The 17,889-nt window shown below is 37.0% G+C and overlaps 1 long non-coding RNA gene across 1 annotated transcript in view; it reads left to right on the top strand.

Annotated features, from left to right (window-relative positions):
• Positions 1-14,336, top strand: part of LOC127572677 (uncharacterized) — a 44,322-nt gene extending 29,986 nt beyond the window's left edge. Inside the window, exons 3-4 of the long non-coding RNA XR_007956653.1 lie at positions 7,330-7,399; positions 14,192-14,336. This is a non-coding gene — a long non-coding RNA (uncharacterized LOC127572677). The remainder of the gene's footprint in view (positions 1-7,329; positions 7,400-14,191) is intronic.
• Positions 14,337-17,889: the final 3,553 nt, after the last annotated feature.

Here is a 17,889-nt window from a genome sequence, read left to right on the forward strand (position 1 = left end):
ATACCTCATTTAGAAAGATAATTTTACCTCACCTCTGTCTTAAATGGACAATCCCATGTTTTAAACATTGACCTTCTTCATAACCATAATTCCACAAGTTCTGGTATCATGTCCAAGTACAAAATTGCGTATGCTTAGCCAGGCTACTTATGAGTAAGAAAATGACAAAAAAAAATTACCTTGTAACTGGAGTTCAATTTTTTGTTTTGTTTCAGTTTCCAGGAAACCAGCCAGCTTTGGTGAGTGATAGCTCCACCTGCAGCTGAGTGAATTGGTTGCACCCTAGATCTTGTTCTGCTGCAAGAAGAGCTTTTGTTGCTGACAAAGATGGCTTGGTCAATGACCTTGCCATACAATGATGATGTCAGTTTGTTTTTAGATAGAATCAAGAACTACGAGTCTGAACCAAGTTGCTTCCACTAAAAATAATATTTTAAAAATTGTATTTGCTACATATAGAAATAAGGAGCAGAAGATCTGTGACTGACAAGCAGTGCTCGGGGTCATTAATGGAGAACCCCGTACCTCTAACATATGGCAGTCAAATCTTAACAATAAAACTTTCCTTCCTCAGCTGCTACTGTTGTTACCTCACCTAGAAAGTGAGGAAGTTATGAAAATGAAATGAATAATTTAGAAAGGGGAAAAAATAAATTAAAAGGAAACAATATACATGATATATGTGTCTATTATATCAATTTAAATGAATATATTTGACACATTGTTATTTCTTGACTAATAACAGGTTTAACATCCCAAATATGAATTTAAAAAGAATTTTGGCAAGAGTACAAAACCTTGCTAATTTATTCAATTTATTGAACACTGAAAGATTTTCTGATTATATTATCCATTTAGTTTATACTAAATTCATAATATACCTTATGAAACACATGAACCTAAACGTTCATCTTGGAACAATGATTTCTGTATAGATTCAATTTTTCAAAATCTGGATGATCCTAATGATAAATTCAAATGATGCTAAAACTATATCAGATAAAAATTGCTCCAACCAACAGAACTGCTGTCTGAGACTCAAAAAAAACCCAGATACTGATAAATACTTAATCCTTTCTTTGACCAGATTCTTATACAGAAATGGGGAGTGGAAGGTACATACATCCTCACAGCCTCATGTAGATTACTGCTTCTGGAAGAGTGGGCTAGATTACCTTGGACTTTAGCATCTCCAAAAAGTGGAAAACTAGCATTTCTCTGTAAAAGAATAATAATCCAGCCATTAGCTGGTTGGAGACAGAGAATATTCATCATGCATAATAATTAGCCATCAAGTATGACTCACTGCAGAATTCACTAGAACAGCGTGAAGGTGGCCTTATACTTCAGCACAACTTTGAAAACCCTTCCTAATGTTATTATATGGTTAAAATTAAAAATATGGAGCTTATCTAGAACAATCCTACTGCTTATTAATTTACATGCAAGATACCATGGCAATCAAAATTCACGTGACAATTCAATGATGAAAATAAAACATTAAGCTGTCCTGATGGTTGAGGGTTAAATGCAGTGCTTGGTGTGATTAAACAACATTGGAGACCTGGAACTGTCTGTATCATGTCTGCTCTTTACTGAGTCAGCTGATCCTGTTGCTGATTCTGACAGGGGTTCTGATATCCCTGGGCTAGGAATGGTAAAATTAGCAGGTTCCTGACTGGTATTGAATGCCCCCTAATGTCAAGCTTGCACATAGAATTGGGAAGTATTTTTGAGTTATGAATACTCCAATTTTGAGAAGCCTGATAGCTTTCATTCTAAGAAAATGCAAATAGACACTTGCATTAGGCATCAGATAATTTCTGGTGCTTGTCAGGCAGACAGGAGTTAGAGTTACTGAGAGCTTATTACTGGTTTTGCTAAAGCTTGTCACAATGTAGACAGGCTGAAGCTTTGTTTACCAAATGATATAACAATATGAAAACAAAATAATTTATCTAGACATTAAATGACATAGCAAGATGTTTGTTTCCAGAGCTAGATACGTCATCAACCAAGTTGTTCGAGCATAGTTACAACATTGGCATCTACCCAACAATACGGAAAATGGTCTAGGTATGTTCACAAAAAGCAGGACAAATCCAATCCAGATAATTACCAGTCGCACTATTCTCAATCATTCACAAAGTGATGGAAGATGTTGGCAAACTGGCATTTACTCTCATTTTCAATAACAAAAATTTACAACTGTAGATCCATAACCAGAACAGCAAGTGTTGTGTTGCTGCTGCATCTACCAGTGGAATTTCTAGGCCAGTAGGTTTCAATAGATTCCTTGTCAGCATTCAGATAGTAAAATAGTGCATATTTAGACTGGAGACATCTAAATTGTTATGCATGAGTATGTTTCGCTATTGGCTTTTGAATGACTTATAGTTATGGTCACACACACTTCTCCTTCCTTTCGGTATCCTGCTCAATGCACCTTTATCCAAGTTGAGACATCCTCACAACAGGGGTCCCTTTAGGTACACAAATTTAAATTGGACACAAACATTTATGACCTTCAACCAATCCATCATCTCTCACTGGTGTTGTAGTTTCCAACAGTTCCAACATTACTAGCAATACTCATTAAGCTCACTCCTTCCACAGACTATACATTATTTTTCCAATAAATACCCTGGAACAAGGATTGATAATTCATGTGCTGTCTGCTTTAACTTGGGAGAGAATATGTCCAAATCAGTTTAGGTGGAGCTCCAGGGGCAGTCTTAGTGATCTCAGGGCACTGACGGGGCTTTGATCTCTCTGTAACATAAAATATCATTTTACCACTAGTACTCTAAAGCAAGTAACATTACACAGCAAGAAATATTAAGCTTGAGTTTGCAGTTAAAATAATAGAGTCCATCTGAGATGCTCAGTTGCTACAGAAACTGTATTTAAACAAATGCATGGAACAGTAGGAAAATGCTGTACTTATGTAAAAGGTACCCATTGAATACACCAGAAAAGCTACACCTTGCTTATTAATGCGTCAATACTGCAAAATAACCTATCCAGCACTAAAAATTAACATTTATGAAAATAGCACCTTACTCCTTCAGAATTATATTGTTGTTGGAGATTTGAAAATAATTTTATTAATGTATTTAAAAATGATTTTGATTCTTTTACCTCCCTCTACCCAATCCCCATTCACTTTTCCTCTAGTTCATGTTCTGATATTCTGTACACGATATGGTATTGAACTAACATCGACTTCCTGGTTCAGACACAGCAAAATTTTTCAAATTGATTGATTAAAGAGGCACATCACTGCTTTTCCTGATCACACATATTCCAGATTCAAGGTAGAGGCTGAGGTCCTGAAATGACATTCCAATTAAACCATATCCCATGTCTGTGGGAAATTGCAGGTGCTGTTTGTCTAGCTGTAACCACAAAATTTGAGTCAAAGGAAACACATTATCTTTAATGAATGATTAGAAAAAAATATTTTGCTAATTCTTCCTTGGTGAGTAAGTGACACTTGATAACAGTGTTGACAACATGTTCCCCCACTTCGCTGGTGATTGAGATTAGTCTGATTGACTGTTAATGAGCTGGATTGGATTTGTCCTGCTTTTCTGAATTGGATAGACCTGAGCAATTTTTCACCTTGTCAGGCAGTGTTATAACCATACTGGAGCAGCTTAGTGAAGACATAGCTAGTTTTGGAAAACAAGCCTATGGTACGACAGCTGGGATGTTGTCTGCCCCATTGCCTTTGCTGAATCCAGTGCTCTCAGTTATTTTTGATGTCACAAGGAGTGAATTGAATTATCACAGACTCCTGTGATGTTGAAGTTCACATGGCATTTCCATAATTTTCAATGGAAATTTCACAGGTATGAGAAGTAAAGAATAATGTTACATTTTTAATAATTTGCATTTGAAGTAATGTTCTCAATTATTTAAGAGTTTTTAGGTGACATTATTTTGTAATAATTTTTTTATTAGAATGTTTCGAAGTGTCAATAATGTTCAGAAGTCCATAAGCTCAACAGCTGTGACAGACAAAGTTGAGGGTGTGGCTTGTCGTCTAACAAAGTTTTCCTCAGCTGTGTCATGGCCCAGGGTTTTTCTGGCTACCCATGTGACCTGGTTACATCACAGAAGGCCCTAGCACAGTTCAAGGCTTTGCCATGTGGGAACAGGACATTCTCAACCAGATAAACCAGCCTTGTGGATACAAACCAGATGTGTGGGGTGATGGTAATCCAAATAGTAAGTGTGAGGAGAAGTCCCACTCAACAATATCCAGGTCACTGAACTTAAACCACAGAAACAGGCCTTTCAACACATTGGTCTGTGCTAATTTTTATTCCCCACACCAACCTCCACCTACCCTATTTTCTGTAACACTAGCTGTATATCCTTCTATTCTTTCCTCTTTAAATCCATCTATCCCAAATGTCCTCAATTTCTCCTTGTAATACCAGCTTTGTGTATAATCATGTAAATAAGTCAAGTTATCAGAGAAAGTACTGATGTTGTATGATGTAAACACAGGACAAGGTAATCACCATGTGCAGGAAGTGTTCCTTGCTGTTTAGGATAAACACTATTACTTGAAGCTCCTGTGTCTTGTGACTTTCATGGTAAGTAGATCTGACCCGAATTACAGTAGTATCCAAGATCCACTTGAGGATACATTACAATTGGGAGAAAATAACGGAGATGCTCTTCAAGATCAACAATATTCTTAAGCTGGAAGACAATGCGGAAAAATTGCAGGCATTGAATGGTGCAATAAGGAAACATTAGCAACTTAAATTACCTACAGAAACTGACTCCCAATTGTAGCTCTGTAGAAAGGTAAAAATATCTCATCTGCAAGCATTGTTCAAAGGTTGGAAGAATCCTTCAACCCACAAATGTTTGACAAAATGAGAGTTATAAATTCCAATATGCATTTGAAAGCTGAAAATATTGTAGTGCTACATTAAGATATTGTAACTTTGGAGATATTTTGGATCAAGCACTCAAAAGACAAATTGTGCATAGCCTGAGAAGAAGGGATCCAATCAAAGCCATTTGGGACATAAGGGCATGTGGGGATGTGATTTCCATGGAGATGGCAGCAAAGTGTGCTATGAAATTTCATCCTCTGCCAGCCCCAAATGTAACAGTAGCCTAGAGTCAATGAACAACTCCTAAAACTTTGGTCTAGGATCAGGAATAGTATCACATGACCATAAATCACTGATATAGATACACCAATAGTCATTCCACACACAACTTTTTTTTTGAAGACTCCAAAACTTAATGATAACAGATGAAAAAAATAGTAGCATCAGCTTCAACATAGAATGCAAGACCACAGATTGAAATGTAATCTCAAATGCAATATCAGCAAGATTCTCATAACAAGTGTCTAAAGAATAATGTGCAAAATATTCAACTCTGAGACAATACAGAATTTATTTTGCAGAGCTTCTATGCTGTAAGTGATCGTAGTGAGATAGAATGTGACTTTAAGGTTTCAGCCCTGACTGGCAGTAAGTAATTACAGATGCAGACTGTTCCATTATGAAGAAGGATACATATGACAAGCAATTTGGACAGTGACTAGAGAATGAAGCAGGATTTAGGCAGACACATGAAGAACAAATGAAGCTGGATATAAATACACGGGAATGGAGCTGGGTACAGGCAGAGCCAAGACAATGGAGAAAGGTACAGACAAACCCTGAGGAATGGAGCTGGGTACAGAGGGATGTGGGAAAATGGATATGGACACAGATAGGGACAGGGGAATAACTCCATTGTTCTGCCTGTACACAGCTGCAATTCCCTGCCTCTGTATGCACCCAGCTCCATTCCCTTCAGCATATAGAGATACAAGAGAATGAATAAGGATTAGGCAACACAGTGAATGGACACAGGTACACACAGACATGGATGAATGGAGCTGGGTACAGTCTGATGGACATGGAACTGGATACAGGCAGGTCCAGAGGAAAGGAACTGGGTGCAGGCAGACACAAGGGAATGGGGCTGAGTACAGGCAGATGCAAGGGAGCTACATGAATACAGGGAATTGGAAATAAAGAATGAAAATGCTGGAAAGATTCAGCAGATCAGGCAGTGTTCATGGAGGAAGAAGCAGAGTTACAATTTTAGAATTATAACTTTTCATCATGGAATTGGAGCTGGGTACAAACAGAAGTAGTGGGATGGAGCTAACTACAGACACAGGAATACAGCTGTTAGGTGCAGACATAAGTAGCTGGGTATAGTTGTGGGGATGAAGATATTTAGAGACACAATGGACTGGAGTTAGTTACAGTCAATAGAATAGAGCTATCTACTGATCTCAACTGAAATGCACCCTCTTGCACTTCTGTAAAATTATATTGATTAAGCATATACATGGACATTCAGCTAGTTTATTAACATTGTCCTGTATTTTGATACAGTCTTCTGTATTTATGAATCTCTCCAATTTTAAGTCATTGGCAAATTTTGAAATTCTATGTAAATTATTGAAGTCCAATTTGTTTATGCAAGTGGTGGGCAACAGTGATTCCTGCACCGTTCTTTGGTGACCATCACTTCACATATTCTGCCAGTCTGAATAATTATCTATCGTTTCTGCTTTTTAACAAGCTTTCCTTTCATTCTATTTCTCTCAACTCCTCATGCTCTGTACTTGGTCGTGAATCTATTGTGCAGTAGCTCTTGAAGGCTATTTGAAAACCCAAATGTATTACTTCTACCACATTACCTCATCTAATCTATGCATCAGGTTTTCAAAGAATTCAATAAGGTTGGTCAAGCATGACCTGTCCTTTTCAATCCATGCTGACTTGCCTATGGTTTATTTTAAATTTCTAGGGGTTTTTTTTACATCTTTGAATAACCATTCCACTATACTTCCTGCCATCAACATCACTTAAACTGCTTTATATCTTCATGGACATTCTATCTCCCTTTTTACATATAGGGAACCTAGGAGCTGTTAGCTCTGCCACTGATCTAGACTTTAAGGAATATTTATAAATATGCATTCCATTCCAGGGTCTGCTCCACAAGTTTGATGGATTTATTAACTCCCCATTTTCTATCTTAAATCTTGTTATATCATTTGCTCCCATTTTTTAATACCACATCTGTCCTGTTTGTCTTTCTGCCCAATAATGAGGCAAAGTGATTATTTATATTTCTGCTGTTTCATTTTCATTTATTGTGAATTTATTATGTGCATCTTCTAGTGTCACTTTCCTTTTGCTTTTTGTAAAGGAATTCAGAATCCCTGGTGCAAGCATGCTGAACTATAATTGCTACCTACATCTGTTGTCACTTTTTTCCCATTTACAGACAAATGTCCATTCAAGTTGAGGGATCTGTTAAGAGACTATTCATACCATCTTCATTGGATTTTCTTCAGGTCAGATAAGAAACCAAATATTTTACTAATAATTTTTAGTTGTTTAATGTTCATGGATCTTAGAAGTGAACACATCAAATAATACGTTGAAGCTGATACTTGCTTTGCTCCTTCACAACAGCAACTTGCCATTGCCTTTGCAGGGAACTAGGCAGTAAGCATATTTTAATATGATGATTGGGTAAATCCTTGCATCTAAGTGCTTTTTGAAGGTCAGTTTTGTGCAACCTCCAGCATGAAACATGTGCTATCCAACAAGTGCCTGCAATTCAAGTTAATGATAAAAATATATTGATAATATTTTAAAATATTATGTATACTACCGGTCAATAGTTCAGACTTATCAAGAAACTGCAACTTAAAATTCACTGATTAGACCTATTGCTTCTAAATCAGGGGCCCCCATATAACCAGTACCAGGGGATTGTCTCAAGATTACAGGTGACCTCCACATTATGGTGTTAGGTAGGGGGGTTGCATTCCTAGAAAATGATTCACGTCGTAATTTTCCATAACATGAAGCTGCATCATCTATATGTTAGGAAATGTAAGTTGAAAAAAATTTATTTTTTCACACAGATTTCATTAGTGTGAATTTCTATTCTGTATCCCAGATTTTTGGTAATGATTTGTAAATTCCATAACAGCGAATTTACCCACACTACTGTATGCCTGCACTAAGTCAAATTAATTTGAAACATTGACACTGAAATACCAGAACTGGGGTAAATCTTTGTAATGTTATCAAAAATACAGCTGCATCCAGAAATTTTACCTACCTTGTTGATCCAATACTTTAAAGCATTCAATAAGACACATGAAACATGAGAGAAGGAATTACCCAAGTTAAATGGTCTTTATCAGCGTAGTAGTGAACCGAGTTAAATTTAAGTATGTCCTCACCAACTCCTCCCAGCTATTCCCAAGGCTACATTAATATTTCTGTCTCCATGGCTCATCTGCAGACCTCACTACCACAGTTGAAATAGATTTAACTAATAAAATTATATTAAAAATAAAGACAAATTAAAAGCCACCTAAAATCACATTTATCTGACATTGATTACTTATACTAAAATAGAAATATACAGTCAAGATTACTTTGTGAAGAGGCCACAGTGAACATAGGAAGCAAAATATAAACTCTGCATGGGGTAGTAAATGATTCCTGTCACAGCAGTGGAAATAACTAAAGCTACTAAAATAGACCCAAGCATTAGGCAAGTGTGTGAGGAGACATTAAGTGAGTGGTCTGGTTTAGAACCAAATTGAGTGAAGACAAAGCATCACAGACACAATGAAGTGGGTGTTAGAGTTGGGAGGTTCTGTCCAAGTAGCCTTGATGAGTAACTGCAGTGCACAAGAGGTGGAGAGAAGAAATATTTTGGGTGGTACAAATCAGGAGAGATGCTTTGTCTTGTATGGTGTTGAGCTGCTTAAGAGTTATTGGAGCTGAACTTGTCCTGGCATTTTCCATGGAATTCCTTAACAATTATGGAATATTATTTCATCTGCCTCTAGTTATTAATTCATAACAGCTGAACTACATGGAAATTACATGTCCAAATATTAGCTCCTTTCATTAAAAGTTTTAAACTGAACACTCCAACTAACTTATTATCTATATTGTCATTTTTATTCTGCACAAAGATGTTCATTTTTTTCTTGAAATTTGACCCACTTGTTTTCCATTTGTAATGTAAAGGAGACAGCAGCTTCCATTCCAACTTCAGTTATTTTACAAATCCAAGGCAAGATAGCAGGCCCTTTGCCACACTAATTGCACACCAATCAACAAGCACCCACCTATACTAATACGTTTTAGCTCGCACATCCCCATCAACTACCCCACCATCTATTGGTATTGGTTTATTATTGTCACTTGTACTGAGGTACAGTGAAAAGCTTGTCTTACAAACCGATCATACAAGTCAATTCGTTACACAGTGCAGTTACATTGAGTCAGTACAGAGTGCATTGATGTAGTACAGGTAAAAACAACAACAGTACAGAGTAAAGTGTCACAGCTACAGAGAGCAATTACTGTGGCCATTCATTATAGCATGTGGGAGTAAACTGGAGCACCCAGGGGAAACCCTTACAGCTACAGGGAGAATGTGCAAAATTTTACACAGAGCGCCAAGGTCACAATCAAACCTAGAGCTCTGGAGCTGTGAAACAATGCTAACTGCTGTTTCACTGTGCTGCCCTCTTTCTCAGTCAGTAAAGCTGTGCTACACCCTGGGACACGCATAAGGACTGGGAAACAAGTTGATAATTGGAGCTCTTTATTACTCATGGTCCTTATGGTATGCTGGCCCCCTAAAACTGCCTCTGTGTTTCATCAAAAGTGCAACAATGTAAAAAGACGACACAGGATGTCTAAATATATCCCAAATCTATCATAGTGTTTTTATCAGGTGAACCTCGTACTTAGTTCCTCTGCATTAAGTTACCAAGATTCTCAGAGAATACATCATGCTATGGTGTCCTTCCTTTATTTCCTTTGACATCCCAGTTCAATTTCTTCATGACTTTGTGTTTAATGAATTTGAACAGGGTCAAATTCATTAAACATCCTTTTGACTATAATTGATTCCAACTGCATTCGGCTGTTACGGCAAATTTAAAATAAAAAGTTTGTCATGTCCCCATTGATATCACAGGCTGCTTTTGTAATTTAGGACAGATACCAAGCTCTGATTCTTTCCAAGGAGATTACTCTCTCCTATTCTTAAGAAATGTATTATTGCTAGTCTCCAACTGCTCTACAGGTTAAGGTATCTCTTAAATGTACTTTGATAAACTCAGCAATTACTGTTGCATGTTAAATTGTTCTGCTTCACTAGATTCTAACTGTATAATAGGAAACATTTTATTAATCTTTGTCTCTACAAAATGTCATTTTTATCTAAGTAAGTGAGAAATTTCTGATCAGGACAACACACTATGCAGAAGAATGCTTTTAATTCTATTCAACCATAGAAACAAATATTAAGTCAGTGGCTTTAAGACTGGGTTACCATGGGAACATATATTCTGGACAACATGAGTGAATCACTATTAGTCCATTTTTGGAGAAGCAGGTTAGCTTTGGAAGGGATTCTCCCAAGCTATTCCTTGAGGATTTGAATGAGAAAAAAAGCTAAAAGATAAGGATAACCAATCCAGGAGGTTTACAGAACAAGTATAAGCCAGTTCAAGCACAGGCTCTCTTATTTAGTCACATGATGGAAACTAAAAAACATACTGGGGAAACTGAGAAGACTTGCGCCCGGAATCCTGATTGTGAATGTACAGCCTAAACCGGCTTGCCTAAATTGGAAGATTAAGGAAGCTGCAGTTTTTCCCTCTGGGGCATCAAATCTTTGGAAATGTATTAGCTGAGCACTTGTGCATTGCAGCAAGTGAGATGCTATTTGATACCCGTTCCTGAAGGACTGTTGTATTTAATCCCTGTATTGTGAACAAACCAACTTGCACTTTTCATCTGATTCAATCCTGCATTGCTTCACTCCAAAAATAAGCTAAGCATCACCATTTGGATTAGTCTGTGCAATAGATAGAGTAAATTGTTCCAATCATTACCAGACCAAGAACATATTGCATCATGAATACTGAAAATGAATAACCTCACTTATTACTAACTGTGACATTAAAATTGAAAGTCAGACACTTTTACTTTTCTACAAACTAAAAGACAGCTCAAGTTAAAGCTGTGATAGTTCAAGGATAAAGCAGCTAATGCTAATTGACAAGGTTGCTTCTATTATAACACCTTTTATATCTGGATTGCATCCTCATTCTTAGAATAAGCAGTTTCACACACCAATTTTACATAAGATGGGCAACATTGTTTCAGAATCCTTAATTTACCAAATTTCCTCTTCTTCACTGGAAGTGTGAATCCTGTCGGGTATTAGCAGGCTATTTAACTATGGAATCATCATAGCAGATCTCAACCCTACTAGATGGGCAGTGTATTTGATGTGATCTACATGGATTTTAGCAAGGCTTTTGATGAAATCCTATATTGAAGGTTGGTTAAAAAAGTAAAAGCTTGTGGGATGCAAGGGAGAGTGACAAATTGGATCCAAAATTGGGTCAGTAGAGGGAGTAGAGGATAATGATTGAGGGGTGGTTTTGGGACTGGAAGATTGTTACCACAGGGCTCAATGCTCAGCTCCTTACTTTTTGTAATGTTATATAAATGAATTAGACGTAAATGTAGGGGGCATGAAAATGAAGTTTGCAACTATTAAAAAAAATTGACTCTGTGGTTGACACCATTAAGTAAACCTTAGATTGCAGTAAGATAGTATGCTTAGTTGAGCAGGAAAGTAGCAAATGGAATTGGATCCAGAGAGGATGTTGCCAAATCTGGAAAATGATAGCTAAGAGGTAAGATCGTATAAGCTAGGGTTGTTGCCTTTGGAACAGGAGAGGCTGAGGGGAGACTTTAATTGAGGTGAATTAAATTATAAGGAGCCAAGATAGCAGAGGCTCAAAAAACAGGATAACAGATTTAAAGTAACTGGTATAAAGATTAGAGGACAGCCGAGGGAAAACAGTTTTCCACTGAGAGGGTGATAGGGGTCCGGAACTTGCTGCCTGAAAGAGTGGTAGAGGCAGAAACCTTCTTCACATATAAACTGTACTTTGATGTGTACTTTGAGCTATGAGTGCTGGGGCCATTGGTGCTGGGTGATTGGGTTTACTCAGCACAAACACAATGAGCTGAATGGTCTTCTTCTGTACCTTAAGTTTTCTATGATACCTGATGATCATATGTGCAATTACTGGAAAGCACTATAAAACAAACTCTCCAGATTTTCTATTCTAGAGCCTTTCTATTCCCAGAGTAAGATCAATTAACTCAGTACTGAAATGGAAATCTAACTTGGCCTTCCTGAAAACAACACAGTGTTGTCTCCAACATATATTTAATAAAAGTTCTGGTGACAAACACTCTGGAGATCTTTCATCTCTATGAGAAGAGAATTTGTCACCTTTACAGGAGCTTAGAATTATCATATGCAACCCCTTTAAAATTCTGCTCAGCAGATTGAATCCTGACTGATGTGTTTCAATAATTAGGCTTGCAACACTTGTGAAGCTGTTCCTGAAATTAGAGCCTATTTGTTTACTGTAATAATGCAAATCCTAATTTACTCATTCCATCTGGCCAGTCATGCATGTACCATTTCTATTTCTCATTAAGTCCACTAGTTGGAAAGCTTTGCGGTATAAATAAGAAGATACGTTTTTACTATTTTAAGCCGCATTACCCACCCCCACATTAAGCATTTGATGATAACACTATATATCAACATAAATCTTAATTTCTCTTAACTTCTAAATGCATTAAAAACCTTTGAAGGGTTTCAGGCTGGTAGTAATGCTTACTAATTAAACTCAGGCAAGTGGAAGTTATAGCCATTCTCAGAAAATGTACTTTAACCTAGTGTATATTTTACAAGTTACAAGCTAGTTCAATAGAGAATATATTTTAAAGAATTTATGAATCACCTTTTTAGCCAAATTGACGTGCATAAAGTTGTATGATAGATAATACCTGGATCAGATACTAAATGACTTACCCAAACACAGAACCACACTAAGAGGTATGCCATGCAATTACACAAGAGTCAATGTCCTTGTGTGATGTACTGCAAAGTTATTTTCCATCATTGTGCTGATGTCCCATGGGGGAATGATACCAACCATACCCTCCTGCCAGGCCACCTGTACGTTACTATATGAGCAGGTGGAGGAGAGCATGAACCAACCCAAAAAGGCAGGTGAATGCTTCTAGTCACTGAATCAGGATGTCATTGGTAATAGGCCTAGGAGCACTGTGATGAAAGGGTAATAATATCATGCAGTGGAATTAACTATGAAAGAACATGAGAATGTACAGCAGGCTTTAGTACAAAGTCACTCATTTTATCTAATCTTTAAATTATCCATTACAGTAAATATAAAAATGTACTCCAGCTCCAAATACCCACTAACCACTTCATAAAAGATCAATTTGAACATGAATTATGCCAGAGAAATTGGGGGTTTGTGGAGTGTGGTACAGCAATAGACTACAGATTATTTTCAAGGCTGAAGCTAGTCCCAAGGTCAGTCAAGGACTCAGTAGGTCCACGGTAAAGGAAGAATAAGGTCAAGACTTGGCCATAAGCTTACCATAGCAACAGTGGTCAGGCTGAATAAAGAATTGATCCATGAGCAGCCATCACCACACATGCAAGCAGATTCTTACTTATCTTAACATTAGATTCTATTACTAAAATGAAGCACCACATGGGAAAACACACAACAGGTCAATCCATTACAAGAAAATAACAAAACAATTCTGTGGCCTGTTCCTTGTACATCAAGCTATTTATGTAAATAGGCTTTGCTATAGCTGAATGTCACCTGCATTAATCGCCTTGAACTTCAGAGTGAAGTGCCTGCACTGAATTCAAAGGTTAATATTGCCATCTACTGTTAACAGATAGTAACAACTTGCTGATAATACTCAACCCCAGAATGGATTTTTAAAATCAAGGCTGTGTTAAATATTGTTGGCCAGTTTTTTTATGAGCATCGTACTGATATTATTTGTATAAATTTTAAGTATCACTTCACAAAACTGTTACAGACCCAAACATTAAAAACTACAGAGTATGTGAAAAAATTTAACTATGCCAGCTTTTGAAGATGTGCACATGCAAGTCCTTAACAATGCATGTATGCACACATCCATTATCTCACATAAATATTTTTTGACTGCTTTAGGTCTGGGACCCGTGCTCCAATTCCATATCTAGCTCACGTCATTGAGCTGAAAAGCAAATAACTACCGATGCTGGAATGCTGAAATTAAAAGAAAAACTGCTGGAGATATTCAGCTGCTCAGGCAGCAAGCTCCTGCTTAACCTCAACGTTTGCAGTTTCTATTTCACATACCTATGAGTCATCACTTCAGGCCATAAAGGGTAACATGTTGCTTTAACAACTCCTTGTACATGAAATTGTCTCTATATTTCTGTTCATCAGAGTGATAAAATATAACTTTTGATTATGTTCTTAAAGTTGAGACTGAAGACTATTTTGCCTGTTAAAGTTTGTCCCCTCAACCACATCAGTTTCCAACTGTATTTTGAGCTATGAATAATTTTGATTCATGTAACCGGCTCACCCTATTTAGATTATTTTGAATTTAAGAACAATTCCTTGCAATTATCTGTCCAAAATTTATGTATGTCCTCTTGTCTCAGTTTCTAAGCATACCTTTTTTAAAATTTTACTTAATAATCTATATTGAGCAAGGTTTAAACTTCATATTCTTCTTGAATGTTCTGCTGAGCTTTTCTGATCTTTCCTCATAATTTATAATGAATACAAAAAGGAACAGAACAGCTAACGGTAAATATATCCACTTCCCAGTGGAAATCTATTTATAAGTGTCTTCACCTACAGTGGCTAAATATAGCTTTTTTTAATCTGAGTGTCAGAGCTTAAATAATATTTGGAATTCTGCGTATGATTTTTGATCTCCATGTTATAAAAGATACAAGAGGAATTCTAGATGGTATAAGAAAATATTTACAAGGATTATAATGAATTGAATTGTCCATTAGTAAAGATTGAACAAGTTGGGGCTCTTTGCCATGGAAAAAATGGCTTGAGGGGGATGCATTGATAAAGCGTTAACGATTATGGTTGGGCTCCGTAAGATAGATGTAGAGATATATCCGTTTGGGTTTTCGACATTAGGGGTCATGAATGAATCACCAATAAATGTGGAATTTAGGAGAAAATTCTTTACCAGAAAGTAGAATGCATTGGAACAAGAAATATATAAAGTGAATAGTATAGATCCATTCAAGGGGAACTTGTATGAACATGCAGGAGAGATAAATGTCAAGGTGGCAATTACATGAAGAAGGGTGAGAGGAGGTCCGTATGGTGCATAAACCTTATCCTGGACCAGATGGGTCTAATCTATAAATTCTATGTAGATGGAAACACACAGTGATCATTGTGTTATTGCCTGCAAGATTGATTTCTCAACAATTTGCTTGGGTGCATCCAAATCTTTGTGCTTCTATGTCAAAATAACAAATCTGAATTGCAAAAAAAAACACTTTAAACTGACATCTTATTATACAAGAACAATAACAGCATCAGCAATTCTGCTTTCAGAATAAAATCAAAGTAAAATTGAAAAACAAATAGAAATTTGAAATGTTGGCCTTTTCTTACAGTTTTAGTTTATTTCCATGTTTATGTTAGAGTTAGTCCCAAGACCAAAACCAAGCATTATTCAAATCTTATAGGTGCAGGAATGCTGGAAAAGAACTTAGCTATTGCCTCAGCAACCTGAATTAAATTATTTCTCATGTTCTCCAGGACAGTCTCATCACAGGAAGGATTGTCAAAGGACAGCCTGCATTTCAAAAAGAAAACATTAATTCATTATACTGTACACCTTTCACACACATCCCTGCCCCCAACCCACCCACCCACACAGTTAGCCAAAGTCAACATTAAATCAGATACCAGAAACTCCAACATCTCATCCTGCACAATTACTTTTTAAATAAAACATAGCAAGAGAACTTTTCTCTTACATTTTTCTTTATTTTTTTCTTAGTTTTAGTTTTCTTCATCTTAATGGTTTGTCTTCATGTTAATGAAAACACAATGTCAATAAACTGTTTAATCAAGGGCTCAAAGGATATGTCAAAACTAAGGATTTCTTCCTTGCCAAACTTCTCCTTCGCCATACCCAATTTACAGAGGAATGATTCTTTGGTTCTGATTGGCTAACTCTGGCTACTGGCTGGAATTGTACTCACTTGCCATGCTCAGGCTGCTAAAATTCAATCCTAAATCAACACCACATAAATACAGTCAAAGCTGGAAAAAGGTAAAAGTGTAAACAAATTTTATTTCAATAACATTTTCTATAACAACATTTTCAGAATTTAACTTTTCCTTCAATTAAGTTTGGGGAAAGCACTGTTGAAAACAATGAGGCAAAAAATTCCAATGGAACAAGTTGGGTGATGAAGGTGGAAGCTCCATTCAGACCCAAGAACATGAGGTCTCTGCTCAGAGCCAGATAACAATATCACAGGGGCCTGGAAAAGTACTGATAGAAAATGCAACATATAATCTTGATAATAATGCTATCTATAATCCATTGAGTGATAAGCGTAGTAGCCAGAGAGAGATGTTGAGTACCCTATCAGACTCTGGGAGGACACTGCTGGCTAGAAAGAGGTGCCTGGTAACCAAGAACAAAGTAGCACAGTGAAGGAAGGTCACATGACTGACACCTGGTCATCATCAAGGTGAGAACAAAGGTAAGTTACCTTTACAACTTCGTGAATTAGAGAAACAAAGGACTGTAGATGCTGGAATCTAGATGAAAAACACAATTATACCGGAGGAACTCAGCAGGCCAGGCAGCATCCATGGAGAAAAGCAGGCAGTCGACCCTTCTTCAGGACATGTTTTGGGTCAGAACCCTTAAAACATTGACTGCCTGCTTTTCTCCACGGATGCTGCCTGGCCTGCTGAGTTCCTCCAGCACCATCGTGTTTTTCGGCTCTGAATTATCCCATTACCTGAAGAGAACACACAGATACAGATGTTTTGGGAACTGACATCTTATGAAAGAAAGAGTCTGATAAAATGCAAAAGTACAAATAAACATATTTAAAGAACCAGTGGTTGAGCTAAATGTGGAACAGCACCAGCAGGAATTTCAAGGGATTAAAGAAACATGTATGGATAAGGTCTGGACTTGTAGCGTATGATTTTTTTGTAAAGTATGCAAAGAAATGTACATAAAGATGCCTTACGGGATGACCTGAGACCAACCTGGCTCCAGAGACCAACCACTAAAGAAGCCAACACTGAGTTAGGGACTCAGAGAAGAACTCGCCAAGTCAATTCCTGGCCAGGTTCACCTCAAAGGTAATATCTAAATACAAATAGTTGATTTTGGAAGTTGTGAAAGTAACTACAGAGTTGTGTAGCTAAGGGGTTAATGAGTTTTAAGGTTGTGAAACTAAAAAGTAAATGTTTGAACTATGTAGTAAATCTGAGTTGTCTTAACTAATCGCGATAAATATATTTATTAGGCTAAGTCATTATCATATGTGTTTTAACATGTGCTGCATTTAATTGACAACAAATCTAAGACTATTAAGGGTGCCGGGACCTCTGTTTTTGTAATATATATTAATGTAGGTGGTCCGATTAGTAAGTTTGCAGATGACATTAGAATTCAGAGCTCTGGATAGGAAGTCAAAGGATACAACAAGATATAGAGAACACAAGACACTGCAGATGCTGGAATCTGAAGTAACACAAAAAAGCGCTGAGGAACTCAGCGGGTCAGGCAGCATCTATGGATGGAAATGCACAGTTGAAATTTCAGGTTGAGACCCTTCATCTGGACTCCCTGCATAGATGGTGCC

Source organism: Pristis pectinata, chromosome 1 (assembly GCF_009764475.1).
Source record: "Pristis pectinata isolate sPriPec2 chromosome 1, sPriPec2.1.pri, whole genome shotgun sequence".
In the NCBI taxonomy this organism is placed as follows: domain Eukaryota; kingdom Metazoa; phylum Chordata; class Chondrichthyes; order Rhinopristiformes; family Pristidae; genus Pristis; species Pristis pectinata.